The sequence below is a fragment of the Anomaloglossus baeobatrachus genome, chromosome 5, assembly GCF_048569485.1.
Source record: "Anomaloglossus baeobatrachus isolate aAnoBae1 chromosome 5, aAnoBae1.hap1, whole genome shotgun sequence".
NCBI classification, from domain to species: Eukaryota; Metazoa; Chordata; class Amphibia; order Anura; family Aromobatidae; genus Anomaloglossus; species Anomaloglossus baeobatrachus.
The window spans coordinates 450,603,992-450,619,012 of NC_134357.1; the positions used below are offsets into that span (position 1 = coordinate 450,603,992).

Genomic DNA, 15,021 nt, shown 5'->3' on the forward strand with positions numbered 1-15,021 from the left:
ATTTTGGACGGGACGTAGTGTTGTAGAATATAATACGCATCATGTATACAGGACACAGAGCAATCAATCAGTATACAGGATACAAACACAAAGGTGTTACAAAACACTTCAGCTGCTGCAGAACCTCTATATAAAGAGCAAAAAGACTAAAGAGGTATGTGTAAGCGCTGAGTATTTGCGGCATATTTTGTGCACCAAAAACCATTGTCGGCAGAAAAAAACGCAGCATAAAATGCAGCAGCGTGTGCACGAGCCTTCAGGAATTGCTGGTAATGTAAGGGGCAGTGCATATTTACCCATGAAAACTGCGTAGAACAAAATGCAATGTGTGAACAAGCCCTAAGGAAAATCTTCCCAATGTCTGCCTTTACGTGGTGTGTACTATGAGGTTCTGCAGCAGCTGGAGTGTGTACCATAAGGTTCTGCAGCATCAGATGTACTATGTGGTACTGCAGCAGCTGTGGTGTGCATAATGAGGTTCTGCAGCAGCTGTGGTGTGCATAATGAGGTTCTGCAGCAGCTGTGGTGTGCATAATGAGGTTCTGCAGCAGCTGTGGTGTGCATAATGAGGTTCTGCAGCAGCTGTGGTGTGCATAATGAGGTTCTGCAGCAGCTGTGGTGTGCATAATGAGGTTCTGCAGCAGCTGTGGTGTGCATAATGAGGTTCTGCAGCAGCTGTGGTGTGCATAATGAGGTTCTGCAGCAGCTGTGGTGTGCATAATGAGGTTCTGCAGCAGCTGTGGTGTGCATAATGAGGTTCTGCAGCAGCTGTGGTGTGCATAATGAGGTTTGGCAGCAGCTGAGACACAAGGTTGTATAATTCATCTTTTGCACTTGACCCAGGAGAATGATCTTTATGCAAAAGTGATCTGTTTCTGACTTGTGCAGGAGGAGATAAGCGGTGCCCGTCTACGCTGCTCTCTGTATAACGCCAGTCATGGATACAGTTATTTGGTGAGATCCATTATAAGGTGCTGCATGCACAGAGGGGTGGCGAGACGGTGTATGCACAGTTTGCGCCTTGAAACCAATCAGATTTCATGTTTTATTTATCTAGTGCAGGTTACTATATAAAAACTGACTTTTGATTGGTTGTTACACCTGTCAGTCTGTGCTGTGTATACAGAGTCCTGCAGACACCTACCAGTCAGTATATACCCGGCACAGTGAGCGGTATATTACACCGCATCATTTCTTACTTCTTGTTCTTGTATAATAATTTTCATCATTATTATCCGTGACTGATCACATAGATCTGTAGTTTTGATATTTTTCCTTTTTTTTAATCTATTCTTAGGAGAAATTGTATAAGGGATTTTTAAACAAAAAATCCACAAAGAACCAGCGCTAAATGGGTTTTTTATAATTTTATTAAAGAAAATATTGCTATCCTTGTTCCAAGGCAGGGTATTTAATAGTACACAATACACTAAAAAAAATTTTTCTTAGAACCACATATATCAGAAAAAACACAAATTAAATAAGTCAGAATTGAAAATACAAATAAAAATAAAAATAAAACTAATTATAAAAAAAAAAAAAAAAATATTAATAGTAAAAATATGATACAGATAAATCAAAAACCACACACGGGGTTTTGGTATAAACCCGTTTCCTCAGAGGTGATCCGATATTCACAATAATTAATTTCTAACTCAGCTGTCGTAATGCCCCGGCCGGTGGCATATACTTGATTTAGTAAAGTATTGTGACTGATAGCATATAGGTGTACCACACCACCTCTGACTAATTTGCAAGCCTATTTTGCATACATCAAGCTTTGCACAAAATGTTGTAGGAATCAGAACCTTCAATCCCCAATGTGATATCAGTGGGATTTGCCAGCAGATTTTGATCTGTAGTAATATAAACCTGATTCCTCCGTTAAACAAACTGAAGTTGTTGTCAATGCAGGATTAACTTGTTAAATTTTCCAAGCACCTACTTGGAAGCATGTGGTCGTGAACAATACAGGTTGTGGAGGAGATGTCAGGTTACCACAACCCCTTTAGTTAGAGTCTCTAGACCACTTTACGGTGCCACAACTAAGCGATCCTGTACTGTCCCAGTTACCCAGCAGCTAGGTACAGCCGCTGGAAGCACCGATTATTTGCTGCAAATATAATATATGATCAGCGGTTTTACTCAACCTCTCCAGTGGAGGATGGTTGCAAGCAGGAGTAACAGCGGTAACTTCTCAACCTTTTCAGCAGACAGTCCGGACCGTGTCCTTTAGAGGCTGACTAGTGCTGCACAAGGGAGAGGTTGTTTGACAGAGTATCACCACACAGGTGGAGTAGGCAAAAGCAGAGTCTTAATCCGACGCGCGTTTCGGGGGCGTGCACCGGCCCCCTTCCTCAAGGATGACTGGGCTATTGCCTAGAGCGCTATTTATGCGCATATTGAATTACATTACTCCTGCTTGCAACCATCCTCCAGTGGTGCCCTCTACGGCTACTCATTGTTCACATTGGAAGTGGACTGGATTGGAATCTTGCACTGCCTGCTTTACCTGTGTAGTGACAGCTTGCCAAGTAAACTCCTTCGGTGTGTGGACACAATCAGCTCACACTGGACACAGATCGGACTGCCCGCTGGAGAGGTTGAGTAAAACCGCTGATCATATATTATATTTGCAGCAAATAATCGGTGCTTCCAGCGGCTGTACCTAGCTGCTGGGTAACTGGGACAGTACAGGATCGCTTAGTTGTGGCACCGTAAAGTGGTCTAGAGACTCTAACTAAAGGGGTTGTGGTAACCTGACATCTCCTCCACAACCTGTATTGTTCACGACCACATGCTTCCAAGTAGGTGCTTGGAAAATTTAACAAGTTAATCCTGCATTGACAACAACTTCAGTTTGTTTAACGGAGGAATCAGGTTTATATTACTACAGATCAAAATCTGCTGGCAAATCCCACTGATATCACATTGGGGATTGAAGGTTCTGATTCCTACAACATTTTGTGCAAAGCTTGATGTATGCAAAATAGGCTTACAAATTAGTCAGAGGTGGTGTGGTACACCTATATGCTATCAGTCACAATACTTTACTAAATCAAGTATATGCCACCGGCCGGGGCATTACGACAGCTGAGTTAGAAATTAATTATTGTGAATATCGGATCACCTCTGAGGAAACGGGTTTATACCAAAACCCCGTGTGTGGTTTTTGATTTATCTGTATCATATTTTTACTATTAATATTTTTTTTTTTTTTTTTTTTTTTATAATTATTTTTATTTTTATTTGTATTTTCAATTCTGACTTATTTAATTTGTGTTTTTTCTGATATATGTGGTTCTAAGAAAAAAATTTTTTAGTGTATTGTGTACTATTAAATACCCTGCCTTGGAACAAGGATAGCAATATTTTCTTTAATAAAATTATAAAAAAACCCATTTAGCGCTGGTTCTTTGTGGATTTTTTGTTTAAAAATCCCTTATACAATTTATTAAAACCTGGCTAAGTAAAGGGGGTCTTTGCCAATAGAACCAAGCTGCAAGAATACAGCAGGTTTTTTTCAGGGTTAAGCGCTGCCATTTGCCTGCAGGCACTTTAGAATATATTCTTAGGAGAAATTACGATGAGAGCCGGGTGTGGTTGCTGTGCTGCGTACGGAGGACAGATAAGTGACTCAGCCGATCCGCTACATCTGCCGTCCTCTTTCACTTTTCCTGACTTATCTATATGCTCAGTAATGTTACTTCCAGAGCTCTCACAATGTGTCCTCCCTGAGAGCAGCGACAGAGAGTGTATCCAAACTGTCTGGACCACTTGGGGTTTAAAGGAATTGTCTTCTACTCAGACAACCTGTTCTCAATCCCTATGTTTTCCACTTGTAAAGTAGCAACAACTATACTGTCTCCAATGCTACTGCCGTTCCAGCAGTGTCAGCACTGCCTCTCCCGGGGATTGTGCTGTCTTCACTATCACATCCTTTGAACATAATTCACATCCAGGGACAATGAGTGAGGGTGAGCAGTGATGTATACAGACATAGTATAGGGAGAGAGGGTGAGGGGGAAATGTATACAGACATAGTATAGGAAGTGAGGATGAGGGGTGATGTATACAGACATAGTATAGGGAGTGAGGGTGAGGGGTGATGTAAAGAGACATAGTATAGGGAGTGAGGGTGAGGGGTAATGTATACAGACATAGTATAGGGAGTGAGGGTAAGGGGTGATGTAAAGAGACATAGTTTAGGGAGTGAGGGTGAGGGGTGATGTATACAGACATAGTATAGGGAGTGAGGGGTGATGTATACAAACAGTATAGGGAGCGAGGGTGAGGGGTGATGCATACAGACATAGTATAGGGAGCGAGGGGGGAATGTATACAGACTTAGTATAGGGGGTGAGGGGTCATGTATACAGACATAGTATAAGGAGTGAGGGGGGAATGTATACAGACATCGTATATTGAATGCGGTTGAGGCGGGAATGTATACAAACATAGTATAGGGGGTGAGGGGGGAATATATACAGATATAGTATAAAGACATAGTATAGGGAGCGACGGTGAGGGGGGAATGTATACAGACTTAGTATAGGAGGTGAAGGGGAATGTATACAGACATAGTATAGGGAGCAAGGGTGAGGGAGGAATGTATAAAAACATAGTATAGGGAGTGAGAGTGAGGGGGGAATGTATACAGACAGTATAGGGAGAGAGGGGAGGGGGGAATATATACAGACATAGTATAGGGGGAGGGGGGAATATGTACAGACATAGTATAGGGAGTGAGGGTGAGGGGGGAATGTATACAGACATAGTATAGGGAGCGATGGTGAGGGGGGTAATGTATACAGACATAGTATAGGGAGAGAGGGGGAGGGGGAAATGTATACAGACATAGTATAGAGGGTGAGGGGGGAATATATACAGACATAGTATAGGGAGCAAGGGAGAGGGGGGAGTGTATACAGACATAGTTTAGGGAGCGAGGGTGAGGGGGGAATGTATACAGACATAGTATATACAGATATAGTATAAAGACATAGTATAGGGAGCGACGGTGAGGGGGGAATGTATACAGACTTAGTATAGGAGGTGAAGGGGAATGTATACAGACATAGTATAGGGAGCAAGGGTGAGGGAGGAATGTATAAAAACATAGTATAGGGAGTGAGAGTGAGGGGGGAATGTATACAGACAGTATAGGGAGAGAGGGGAGGGGGGAATATATACAGACATAGTATAGGGGGAGGGGGGAATATGTACAGACATAGTATAGGGAGTGAGGGTGAGGGGGGAATGTATACAGACATAGTATAGGGAGCGATGGTGAGGGGGGTAATGTATACAGACATAGTATAGGGAGAGAGGGGGAGGGGGAAATATATACAGACATAGTATAGGGAGCGAGGGTGAGGGGGGAATGTATACAGACATAGTATAGAGGGTGAGGGGGGAATATATACAGACATAGTATAGGGAGCAAGGGAGAGGGGGGAGTGTATACAGACATAGTTTAGGGAGAGAGGGTGAGGGGGGAATGTATACAGACATAGTATAGGGAGAGAGGGTGAGGGGGGAATGTATACAGACATAGTTTAGGGAGCGAGGGTGAGGGGGGAATGTATGCAGACATAGTATAGGGAGCGAGGGTAAGGGAGGAATATATACAGACATACTATAGGGAGCAAGGGAGAGGGGGGAGTGTACACAGACATAGTATGTGGAGCGATTGAGGGAATGTATGTGGACATAGTATGGGGAGCAAACGGGAAAGAAATTTTGAGGACACAGAATAAAGAGTGACATGGTATCAGGAGCAAGTGGGCAGGATGGGGAGTGAGGCGAAAAGTATATGGACACACAGGAGGTAGTGAGGAGACAGTAAGGGATGATTCAGGATTCATCTCTGCTCGCTGGTTCCAGCAGTCATCTCTTGGCCACTCCACTCATATGTGATTTACATACTTGCATGTGACAACTGGCTTTTCATACATTTCTCAGTGAACATTGAGAGAATTATTAAGAGAAGCTCATCATCACTTGACTGTGTGTAGTCACATGACGACCACCCAAATTGCTTGGGGGGCGCCAAACTGAATTCTTGCCCCAGGTGCTGGAAAGCCTAGATACACCTCTGTCTGAAGACCCTGCTTAACTTTGCGGTTTTTGTGCTTTTTTTTGTCTCTATAGGCTTCTACCTGGAGCTTGAAAAAACCACATGAAATAAACACTCCACAGAATCCAAGGTATTTTGTACTAATAAAAAAACATTGAAAACACTTTTTCACATCTGCACCAAAAATGCATCAAGGGGGGAAAAGCATAATAAAAATGAAGTAATGACTGATAGTCCGGACTTCCCTCCGGGTGCTTCCGCTACCTTTTTTTTGGAAGGTTCTAAAAGGACACCTCTTCGCCTTATCCATGTTGCCCCACAGGGACAGATCCACCTACTTTCTGTAATCCTGGGGGAGAAACCCAAAAAATTACGCCATAATTTTGAATATGCTCAACTCCAGCACTTTATTGCATCGCTTACACAGGCACATGAGCTCTTATTCTCTCCATCCTCTTATGAAGCCATGTGTACTACAAAGACTGCCCCAAATCACAATATTTCAGTTATATACAAATTGCTGGTTTCCAGAGGCTTGGACGCTCTCCCCCCTTTTGCGGAGCATGGGAGGGGGAACTCAACCAAACGTTCTCTAGAGAACAATGGGAGCGTTGCTTCCATTTGTCACATAAACCCCTGGAGACTAGTTATAAAGTCATATCACGATGGTATAGGGTCCCTTCCCTCCTACATCGGTTGTGGCCTGAGATCCCGGATAATTGTTGGAGGTGTGGGAGTCAGGGGGCCATGACGCATATATGGTGGTCGTGCACAGCCTTGAGGACCTTTTGGGAGGGGGTGCTAGAGGTGGTCAGAGAGGTTTCAGGAATGGTTGTGCCTAGACGCCCTGAGGCGGTCCTGCTCTATATGTTACCCATGTCCCCGACAGCTTACAAAAAAATCTGTTTTGCGACACCTTTTGCAGGCCGCCAAGACTGTTGTACCTCGCCACTGGAAGACGGCGGACTCTCCAACCTTGGAAGAGTGGATTGACGAGGTGAATGCAATATATCGGATGGAGAGGGTACTGGCCCAATCGCGGGAGGATGCGGAATCTGTGATCACAAAATGGTTTCACTGGGAGTCTTATTTGGCATGGTCTAGCTCGAACCCATGACATGACAACCCCACTTTTGATTAAGACTCTTTGTCTCCTTACATGAACATGGCGGGTATGTGGTGGCCCCGAGGTACCCTCTTCGCTGCTCTTCCTTCCCTCTTCCTTTCAGTCTTTGACTTTCTATATTAGGAGTTTTCTTTTGTGGTAAGTTTCCTTTGTGAGGGGGAAAAGAGGGGGGAAGGGGGGGTCCTTGCGCGAGGATTTTTTATGTGTGGTGTACTGGATAACTGTCATAACGACATATTAGTGAGATACCTTCTGGCTCCCTCTCTCCCCTTTTCTTTCTTTCTCTTGTTGGACCTCATGGTCCCAATATTCACAGTTTGTTATGCAAAATGTAATTGTACGACCTGTTATGTTTTTCATGAAAACCAATAAAACACTTAAATTTGAAAAAAAAAAATGAAGTAAACCTACTATAATTAGAGAAGATAGTTATTACGTCATGTGGTGCAGACATCTGCAGAAAAGGTGCAGAAAAAAGCAGTAAACAAAAACGCAACAGTTATGCTTCATGTGTATACGGCCTAAAGGGGGTTATACACACAGCAGTATCGCTGGTGAAAGCACCCGCCCCCGACGTTTGTGCGTCACAGGCAAGTCGCTGCCCATGGCACATAAAATCGTTTGGAGCCGTCACACGTACTTACCTGCCTAGCGACGTCGCTGTTGCCGGCGAACCGCCTCTTTTCTAAGGGGGTGGTTCGTGCGGCGTCACAGCGGCGTCACTAAGCGGCCGTCCAATAGAAGCGGAGGGGCGGAGATGAGCGGCCGGAACATCCCGCCCACCTTCTTCCTTCCGCATTGCCGGCGGCCGCAGGTAAGCTGCAGTTCGTCGTTCCCGAGGTGTCACACGTAGCGATGTGTGCTGCCTCGGGAACGACGGACAACCTGCGTGCTTAACAATCAACGATTTTTTAAAAAGGAACAAAGTGTCAACGATAGACGATAAGGTAAGTGTTTTCCATCGTTAACGGCCGTTCCTTGCTGCCACACGCAACAACGTCGCTAACGATGCCGGATGTGCGTCACGGAATCCATGACCCTGTGTGGTCTGTGTACCCACCGTTTGTCCCTGCCACAGTGCGGATGCTCTGTTCCACCTTACCCAGCTGTTGCTCCTTACTTCCTATCCCCCCTGTTACCACACTGGGTGGGTATTGGTTGCTTTATTGCTGAGTGCCGTGTTCTGGGTTCTTGTGTGTCCAAATTTCCCCCTGTTGGGAATAGGTTTATATTCTGGACTATATTGAACCTTGTTTTACATGTGAGTTTTTTGCTAGACTCTGTTGCTATTATGACTTTATATGGGCCTTTACTGTGTATTTTTGGGGTGCACCAGCTCTTTCCAGCTTATATAGAGTGATCGCTTTTCTATCACACCTTGCTTATTGTCCTTTAGATGATCCACTGTCTTCATATATGTACATTGTATGACATATCCTTAGATTATTTATACTATTTTGCAGGTGTACATTTCTCCGCATTTTTCTTTTGTCTGTGGCAGGGCATTATTATCATTATTGCCTCATGTTTATTGTACTGTTTGTGGGTACAAGACCCTGTTTTTGTCCATGTTTTAATTGTTTTTAAATTGTATAAACTGTACTATAAATAAAGGTTTTTTCTATTTTCTATTACGGGTTGTGCGTCCATATGCAATGTCTTTTTCTTCCCCTTAATACGGAATCCATGACCCTGGCGGCAGGGCCGTATTTGGGGGTTTTGCTGCCCTAGGCACTGTCAGTGGTGGCGCCCCCTTCTGATCAGTCAGATTACGGGTATGTGCACACAGCTTTTTTTTTTTTTTCAGACAGATCCGCCCTATAACCCGCCCAAAAAACCCAAACTCTAAATATTAAAGAAATTAACTCATACACTGCAATGTAAAACGACTTGCTGTCCATATGTTCAGTCTTTGGAGTTTTTTTTAAGCGCGGCAGGTTTCCTCAGACATGAAGCGTCTGGCGGCAGTGACCGGTCCATTATATGGCGCCTGCTGCTTGGATGCTGGTTACTAGTTGTGACCGGCCATTATATGGCGCCTGCTGCTTGGATGCCGCTTACTAGTTGTGACCGGCCATTATATGGCGCCTGCTGCTTGGATGCTGGTTACTAGTTGTGACCGGCCATTATATGGCGCCTGCTGCTTGGATGCTGGTTACTAGTTGTGACCGGCCATTATATGGCGCCTGCTGCTTGGATGCTGGTTACTAGTTGTGACCGGCCATTATATGGCGCCTGCTGCTTGGATGCCGCTTACTAGTTGTGACCGGCCATTATATGGCGCCTGCTGCTTGGATGCTGGTTACTAGTTGTGACCGGCCATTATATGGCGGCTGCTGCTTGGATGCCGCTTACTAGTTGTGACCGGCCATTATATGGCGCCTGCTGCTTGGATGCTGGTTACTAGTTGTGACCGGTGCATTATATGGCGGCTGCTGCTTGGATGCTGGTTACTAGTTGTGACCGGTGCATTATATGGCGCCTGCTGCTTGGATGCCGCTTACTAGTTGTGACCGGTCCATTATATGGCGGCTTCTGCTTGGATGCCGCTTACTAGTTCATTTAAAAAATAAGTAAAATCCAGTAGCTAAAAGATGTTGGAAAAAACAACCAAGAAGCCACAGCAAAAAAAAAAAAATATTTGCTTCGGGATAAAATGATGACTGTCCTGAAGTGTATTCTGTCTGAATAATTCCGGGGGTTCACAGACATCTACAAGACGTGTGCACATTCCCTGATAGAGCCCAGAGCCTTCAGATAGTAGTTAAGACCTCCATACACATTAACCTAAAGTTGTCTAAACCCGCCAATATCGACAGGTTCTGCTGATAGCCCAATGTGAACAGGGGCTCTCAATTCTGATTGTCAGGGGAATAAGGATCCAGCATGTCCGATTAAGGTGCCTTCACACTTTAGCGATGCAGCAGCGATCCAACCAGCGATCTGACCTGGTCAGGATCACTGCTGCATCGCTACCTGGTCGCTGGTGAGCTGTCAAACAGCAGATCTCACCAGCGACCAGTGACCAGCCCCCAGCCAGCAGCGACGTGCAAGCAACGCTGCGCTTGCACGGAGCCGGCGTCTGGAAGCTGCAGACACTGGTAACTAAGGTAAACATCGGGTATGGTTACCCGATGTTTACAATAAGTACCAGCGCACACCGCTTAGCGCTGGCTCCTTGCTCTCCTAGCTACAGTACACATCGGGTTAATTAACCCGATGTGTACAGCAGCTACATGTGCAGAGAGCCGGAGCCGGCAGCACAGGCAGCGTGAGAGCTGCGGAGGCTGGTAACGAAGGTAAATATCGGGTAACCACCTTGGTTACCCGATGTTTATCTTGGTTACAGCTTACCGCAGCTGCCAGACGCCGGCTCCTGCTCCCTGCTCGCTTCATTTGTCGCTCTCTCGCTGTCACACACAGCGATCTGTGTGTCACAGTGGGAGAGCGCCTTTGAAGAAAACGAACCAGGGCTGTGTGTAACGAGCAGCGATCTCGCAGCAGGGGCCAGATCGCTGCTCAGTGTCACACACAGCGAGGTCGCTAATGAGGTCACTGCTGCGTCACAAAAAGCGTGACTCAGCAGCGATCTCGGCAGCGAGCTCGCTGTGTGTGAAGCACCCCTTACGGAGTGTAGATCCTATTATCCGCTAACTGATAAGCTGCTGTCGGAGATGTCCAGCAGCGGCTCTAATAAAGAACACAGAAACAATTGGCAGAATGAGTGCTCCTGTATATGGGAGAACCGAGCAAGATAGCTGCGTGCCTAAAAATCAGACTATAGTGTATGGGGGCTTTAGTCTATTACTTATTCGGCTGACAGACATGCAGATAGCTGTATTTTAGTCCAGCACGCTGACCCTATGTTTTAGGATCAAGACTGATAAGGTAAAGATTACAACAGCCACATGACTATCACCAGAACCACCATCAGTACAGTAATACATAACTAAAACCACACTAAATACAAGAATACGTAACCAAAACCACAGTTAGTACAGTAATACATCAACAGAACTACTGTCAATACAGTAATATCACCAAAACCACCCTAAATACAATAACACATCACCAAACCCACCCTGAAGACAATACATCGCCAAAACCACCATCAGTACATGAATACATTGCCAACTTCACACAGCAATCAAGTGCAGTGTCAGGCTAGACCCATATACATCTATGTATTGCATTAACGTACAACTCTCAGTATGTCCTTAACAATGGTAAGGAGATGCTGGTAGTTGTTAATAGCCATCATTAGACTGTGGACCATATAAGAACCACAATGCTGATTAGTCCCAGGCAGTAGACTTAACTTTTGGACGAGATCTTATAGGTTTAGGTCCATTAATTCTGAGGAGATTAGTAGGGCAGAGGTGGGCTCAGTAGGGAGAAGGGGCATCATGGGGTGGGACTTGAGACCCCCACCAATTGCTCAAAAGACCTCTTAAGTGCACAGCTCAGGAGACAGGACTATGAAATTTTACTCCCGGAATCCATTCTGTCTGCATGTTCTGGTTCTGGGAAACACTCGGGGCCACGGTAGTCGGACCCCCAGCGATTGGAAAGTTATTCCCCATCCCAAGGATAGGGGGCAAGTTCCCAATGTGAGCAAACCCCTTTAAAGCAGCATTCACACTGCAGCCAAAGATGGGAAACTGATTTGTCTAAACAGTGTCCATCACCCGATGCACGAGCAAAAAACTTTCATTCGTCAGGTGAGATGATTTTTAAGCTGACTGAAAGGGAATCTGTCACCCCAAAATGACACCTAGACTGCGGAAATATTTATATGGGGGACATGATCTGTGGAGAAATAATCCCACCCATATAGAGTTCAGCTTAAAAGGAACTGGTCACAACCTTTAATATTAAACTGCTCCATTGTCTTGTTAGTCAGAAAATGTGCATCACTTACATTGCGTCACTAACAAGACATTGGGGGCAGTTTAAAATTGAAAAAGGGTGTAACAGGTTCCCTTTAATGTTCACTGAAAAAGCCACATTTGATATGAAAATGAGGACATTTCTGCGCGGCCTAAGCCTGGGTGCACCATTACCACCTAATATAGGAAAATACTAGCCAGGCCTGTGTCTTGATTAATAGTGATCCATTGGTGGGAGTGAGCACCGTAACACCAGATCTCCTGTCTGCACCGCACCCAACACTGCGGCACACTCCAAGCGTCAGTGCGGGTGTGCACACAACACAGGAGGAGCACAGCGGCACACTCCAAGCGTCAGTGCATGTGTGCATCCAACACAGGAGGAGCACAGAGGCACACGCCAAGCGTCAGTGCATGTGTGCATCCAACACAGGAGGAGCACAGCGGCACACGCCAAGCGTCAGTGCATGTGTGCATCCAACACAGGAGGAGCACAGCGGCACACGCCAAGCGTCAGTGCATGTGTGCATCCAACACAGGAGGAGCACAGTGAGGAGGGGGACACGGCGCTGTGATGTGCTGTCTGCTCACTTCAACAACCTTCCTCATTGAATCGGCAGTCAAATACAGGCAGCAACCAGGTGTCAGAACGTGCCTGCAGTCACATTGCATGCACACACACGTGGACACTGCAGTCACACTGCAGGCGCACCCACGCGGACACTGCAGTCACATTGCAGGCGCACCCACGCGGACACTGCAGTCACATTGCATGCGGACACTGCAGTCACATTGCATGCGGACACTGCAGTCACATTGCATGCGCACCCACGCGGACACTGCAGTCACATTGCAGGCGCACCCACGCGGACACTGCAGTCACATTGCAGGCGCACCCACGCGGACACTTGGAGTGCTACTCTGCTCCTCCAGTGTCAGGACACGTGCAGAAATGCTAAGTGATTTTAGACAGCACTGACTCTCACCTAAGGGCGAGGGACTGTCTTTAATATGCAAATAGGACAGTGCACATCTGCACCAAGACATCGGCCGCACCAGGGGGGACAGAACAGTCTGCATATATATAATGAAATATTAAGTTAAAACTGTATATGCCAGAGCGACGTCCCCTGTATAAATGTGTCTGCAGATTAATTGGCATTTTGGGAGTAAAAGTAAAATGTCATCGCTCTTAGCAACACATTGTCCTGCGTCTCCCAAGACTCCCCTCTTGTTTGGTCTGCCGCAGCACATACTGCAATGGTGCCCGTATAGGGAATCTGTCACCAGGTTTTGCTCCCCCATCTGAGAGCAGCATAATGTAGAGACAGAGCCCCTGATTCCAGCGATGTGTCACTTACTGAGCTGTTTGCTGTCGTTTTCTCTGCTGCAGATCTCGCAGTTATACAGAGCTGATGAATATGCTGGACTACCTGCAGCACACCAAGTAGTCCTGTAATGATAACTACTGCTGATTAAACAGTGATGTTATCAAAACTACACTAAGCAGCCCAGTAAGTGACAACACTGGAATCAGGATCTCTGCCCCTACATTATGCTGCTCTCAAATTAGGTGGCAAAAACCTGGTGACAGACTCATAATTCTCACTAAAGAGTAACTACCATAAGTAAGCCCAAGGCTGTGCCCAAGAATAAATAACTGCCCATCACTGAGCTCACAGTACAAAGAATGACCCCACACCGTCTCACTTATAGTATACAGCCTCCACATTCTCTCCTATAACATTTCCACTACACTGCCCCCTCAAATGAAAACCCCCCACTGTCCTCACCACTGAATTATACCCTCCAGACCTTCCTCACTTATGAACTATGACCTCCACTGTCCCCACCTCTCCATGCAGCCCCCACTTCACTGTCCCCCTCATGATGTCCCCACTCTATAATGAGCCTTAAGCGGGCTTTACACGCTACGACATCGCTAATGCGGAGTCGTTGGGGTCACGAAATTCGTGACGCACATCCGGCCGCATTAGCGATGCCGTTGCGTGTGACATCGATTAGCGATTTTGCATCGTTGCAAAACAGTGAAAAATCGCTAATCGGCGACACGGGGGTCCATTCCCAATTATCGTTACTTCAGCAGTAACGAGGTTGTTCCTCGTTCCTGCGGCATCACACATCGCTGCGTGTGACGCCGCAGGAGCGAGGAACGTCTCCCTACCTGCCTCCCGGCCGCTATGCGGAAGGAAGGAGGTGGGCGGGATGTTACGTCCCGCTCATCTCCGCTCCTCCGCTGCGATTGGGCGGCGGTTCAGTGACGTCGCTGTGACGCCGCACGGACCGCCCCCTTAGAAAGGAGGCGGTTCGCCGGTCACAGCGACGTCGCCGGACAGGTAAGTATGTGTGACGGCTCTGGGCGATGTTGTGCGCCACGGGCAGCGATATGCCCGTGTCGCGCAACAGATGGGGGCGGGTACGCACACTAGCGATATCGGGACCGATATCGCAGTGTGTAAAGTAGCCTTTATGCTTCGCATTCTGTATACCGAGCCCTCCCAGGCTCCTAACTGAGCGCTCCCCATGCTGCCCCTTCTCCATATCAAGCCCCCTCCATACCAAGCCCACCATGGTTCCCCTTCCATACAGAGTACCCCCCATGCTTTCCCATTCTCCATACCATGCCTCCCCCCGTGCTACCCCATTCTCCATACCATGCCTCCCCCCGTGCTACCCCATTCACCATACCATGCCTCCCCCCGTGCTACCCCATTCACCATACCATGCCTCCCCCCGTGCTACCCCATTCACCATACCATGCCTCCCCCCGTGCTACCCCATTCTCCATACCATGCCTCCCCCCGTGCTACCCCATTCACCATACCATGCCTCCCCCCGTGCTACCCCATTCACCATACCATGCCTCCCCCCGTGCTACCCCATTCACCATACCATGCCTCCCCCCG

General features: G+C 46.7%; 1 protein-coding gene and 1 long non-coding RNA gene across 3 annotated transcripts in view; one reads left to right on the forward strand and one right to left on the reverse strand.

Annotated features, from left to right (window-relative positions):
* The window catches only part of TPX2 (TPX2 microtubule nucleation factor), an 85,143-nt gene that overhangs the window by 47,379 nt on the left and 22,743 nt on the right, over nt 1-15,021 (reverse strand). The gene's annotated exons all lie outside the window — the stretch shown is intronic.
* Nucleotides 6-8,803, forward strand: LOC142310303 (uncharacterized). Its single transcript, XR_012754121.1, has 3 exons — nt 6-154; nt 6,154-6,209; nt 7,005-8,803. It is a non-coding gene; the product is annotated as an uncharacterized LOC142310303 (long non-coding RNA).